The 3838-nt window shown below is 53.4% G+C and overlaps 2 non-coding genes across 2 annotated transcripts; both read left to right on the forward strand.

Annotated features, from left to right (window-relative positions):
- Positions 1-382: 382 nt before the first annotated feature.
- On the forward strand, positions 383-501 carry LOC111947243. Its single transcript, XR_002873066.1, has one exon. It is a non-coding gene; the product is annotated as a 5S ribosomal RNA (ribosomal RNA).
- A 583-nt stretch (positions 502-1084) lies between these two features.
- LOC111947254 lies at positions 1085-1203 on the forward strand. Its single transcript, XR_002873074.1, has one exon. It is a non-coding gene; the product is annotated as a 5S ribosomal RNA (ribosomal RNA).
- The last annotated feature ends 2635 nt before the right edge of the window (positions 1204-3838 follow it).

Below are 3838 nucleotides of genomic sequence, written 5' to 3' on the forward strand. Positions count from 1 at the left end.
CACAGCTTTTCTTTTCTTTTTCTTTTCTCTTCTTTTCTTTTTCTTTTTTTTTTTTTTTTTCTCTGACATTACCGTTCCGGGCTTCTTCCAAACTCTTGAGCGAGCTTCAGAGCAGTCAGCACCGAGGTGCAAATGCACAAGCCTGCACCCTCTAGAAACGCTGCAGTCTCGGTGACGAGGCCGCGCAGTTGTGTGTGCGCATCCAAGGCCTCTTTGACGCACCTGCTGGGGTGAAAGGTCACCGTTTTGGCTGCAGGTGGGTGTGTCCGCTCAGCAGGTGCACCAATCAGCGCCACAGAGTGAGTGGGTGAAGGGGGTGCTGGGAGCAGGCTGGAGTGTGGCGCACGCAGCGCTTAAAGGGCTCTGCTCCACACAACCCTTCGCTTACGGCCATACCACCCTGAACACGCCCGATCTCGTCCGATCTCGGAAGCTAAGCAGGGTCGGGCCTGGTTAGTACTTGGATGGGAGACCGCCTGGGAATACCAGGTGCTGTAATTTTCCCGCTTTTGCTGGCATCCACCAAAGAGAAGGAAAATCACTCTCACCACACACACGGTTTGGGTACTTGGTTTCCTTGTCGTGCAAATGTGTCTTCCTCTTTTTTCTCTCTGACACGACCCTTCTGTGACACATACGGCCACCAGAGAGCGCACTTGCCAGGAAATCAACACACAGCTTTGGTTTCTTCTTTTCTTTTCTTTTCTTTTCTTTTCTTTTCTTTTCTTTTCTTTTCTTTTTCTTTTCTTTTTTTTTTTTTTTCTCTGACATGACCGTCCGGGCTTCTTCCAAACTCTTGAGCGAGCTTCAGAGCAGTACAGCACCGAGGTGCAAATGCACAAGCCTGCACCCTCTAGAAACGCTGCAGTCTGGGTGACGAGCCGCGCAGGTGTGTGTGTGCGCATCCAAGGCCTCTTTGACGCACCTGCGTGGTGAAAGGTCACCGTTTTGGCTGCAGGTGGGTGTGTCCGCTCAGCAGGTGCACCAATCAGCGCCACAGAGTGAGTGGGTGAAGGGGGTGCTGGGAGCAGGCTGGAGTGTGGCGCACGCAGCGCTTAAAGGGCTCTGCTCCACACAACCCTTCGCTTACGGCCATACCACCCTGAACACGCCCGATCTCGTCCGATCTCGGAAGCTAAGCAGGGTCGGGCCTGGTTAGTACTTGGATGGGAGACCGCCTGGGAATACCAGGTGCTGTAAGTTTTCCCGCTTTTGCTGGCATCCACCAAAGAGAAGGAAAATCACTCTCACACACACACACGGGTTTGGGTACTTTGGTTTCCTTGTCGTGCAAATGTGTCTTCCTCTTTTTTCTCTCTGACACGACCCTTCTGTGACACATACGGCCACCAGAGAGCGCACTTGCCAGGAAATCCAACACACAGCTTTGGGTTTCTTCTTTCTTTTCTTTCTTTCTTTCTTTCTTTTCTTTTCTTTCTTTTCTTTTCTTTTCTTTTCTTTTCTTTTCTTTTTTTTTTTTTTTTTCTCTGACATGACCGTCCGGGCTTCTTCCAAACTCTTGAGCGAGCTTCAGAGCAGTAAGCACCGAGGTGCAATGCACAAGCCTGCACCCTCTAGAAACGCTGCAGTCTGGGTGACGAGGCCGCGCAGGTGTGTGTGTGCGCATCCAAGGCCTCTTTGACGCACCTGCCGTGGTGAAAGGTCACCGTTTTGGCTGCAGGTGGGTGTGTCCGCTCAGCAGGTGCACCAATCAGCGCCACAGAGTGAGTGGGTGAAGGGGGTGCTGGGAGCAGGCTGGAGTGTGGCGCACGCAGCGCTTAAAGGGCTCTGCTCCACACAACCCTTCGCTTACGGCCATACCACCCTGAACACGCATGCGCGAGTGCAGGAGGGTGTGACGTTGGCACTTTTGAATCTCGGTGACCGTTGGGCTGATTCTCGGCGTCTTCTGATTTTCTCTTCTTTTTTTCCTCTCTTTTTGTGTTTGTTTCTTTTTGTTTGACTGTTTACGTCTGGACATATTGTGTGTGTCTGTGTGTGTGTGCGTGTGCGTGTGGCTTCTTCCGCTCCCCACAGTCTTTTGACTGCTGGGGAGTTCTCTTTTTTTTCTTTTCTCTCTCTCTTTTGTCACCTTTGGTACGCGGTTTTCACGGTGGTTTTCTTTACCCCCCCGTCCTGAGAGCATGGCTTCAGCGGGGGGGAGTTCTGTCGGTGTGGGACAGAGGTCTAACTCCGCGAGGAATGCGGGGAATGTCGTGGCGGCGGTCCGTCAGCTGCAGGGTGTGGCGGCGAGACCCGCTTCTGTCACGGTGGTGTGGTGGCACAAAATACACGGCGGGGTGGTGGATGGAGGGGAGCCTCCTAAGGTAAAATATGAGAGGGATTTGACGATTCACGTTGATTTATTGGGAGAAGACCCGTGTCTGTCACGGAGCTTCTTCGGTATAGCAGGTTTGCTCTGTGGGGGGCGTGGGGCTGTGGTAGCGTGTCGGGTCTGGTGGGAAGTAAGCGGTATGAGTTAACAATGTCTAACGCTGTTGGCAGGGATAAACTATTGGATGGGTTTAAAATTGGGAACACAACAGTACAAGGGAAAAGTATTTCGAATGATGAGCTGGTGGTCTCTTTTCTGGGGCTGCCGGCATACATTACTGATGAGGAGATTCTGGAGAAACTGGAGGGGTGGAAGGTGTCGGCTGTGTCGCCGATTAAACGGAGAATGTGGCCGGGCACCAACGTAGCAGACGGGACTAGGTTTGTAAAAGTTAAATTTAATGAGAGTGTGCAATCGTTGCCATACTCAGCGAAGTTTAATACCGCGACGGGACCAGAATTCTTCAGGGTAATACACGATAAGCAGGTGAAAGTCTGCAGGATCTGCATCAGACCGGGGCACATTGTTAGAGACTGTCCGGAATTTTGTATGCAATAAATGTGGAGTTCAGGGACATTACGCCAGAGAGTGCAAGGTCGCTCTCTCCAAGTGTTCTGTGTGTTTGAACAAAACAGAAAATTGTATTTGTCTGAGTGACAGTGAGAATGACGTGGCCTCCGCTGCGGGTGGGGAGGCGCTGGACAGCATGTCGGAGGAGGAGGAGGACCTGTCTGACTCCGTGCCTGACGCGCGGGTACCTGCGGCGCAGGTGCCTGCTCCTCCCGGCGACAGAAGACCGACGACACGTCAGCGAGGGGGGAGGTCCTCGGTCACAGGCGGCTCGCAGCGGCTCAGACCTGTTCCGAGCGGCGATCCAGGTGAGATCCTGCTGTCGACAGCGATGTTCCCGTGAGGGAGGGTGAGCAGCACCCGACCAATGCCGCTACTCCCATCCGGGCGGGGGGGGCCCACGGAGTTGGCCCTGCCTCGTTAAAATCTGTTCCCGTGAAGGGGGGAGCTCAGCCCCAGAACGCTGGCTCTGCCCCTGGCCGGGCGGGAGAGGCTGCGGACCTCGTCCCGAAAGGAATGTCTGGAATGTGCGACGCTGCTGCCTCAGCTCCGCTGGAGGGAGGAATCCGACGGAGAGAGGAGAGCTGCGGTGAATTGAGCATGACATCCTTTTCTTTACCCCCTCAGGACAAAGTGGACGTGACTGACAACGTGGACGATTCAGACATGGAAGTTGACAGGCTGACGCTCCAGCAGCGGAGGACACTCTCTATGAAGCAGACTGGGAAGGCGAAGAAGAAGAAATCGGCGTAATGTCTCTGTGCTTCTGTTTACTTATGGTCAGGCTCCTCAGTTTAAACATTAGAGGAGTGTGTGTGATGGAAAGAATTAAGGGAGTTTTGGGCGAGAGGTGTGACATTCTCTGTTTGCAGGAGGTGCATTGGGAGAATGAAACTCGCGTGCAGGCTGAGAAGCTGTGGGGGGATCTGCTTT

This window comes from Oryzias latipes, chromosome 3 (genome assembly GCF_002234675.1).
Source record: "Oryzias latipes chromosome 3, ASM223467v1".
NCBI classification, from domain to species: domain Eukaryota; kingdom Metazoa; phylum Chordata; class Actinopteri; order Beloniformes; family Adrianichthyidae; genus Oryzias; species Oryzias latipes.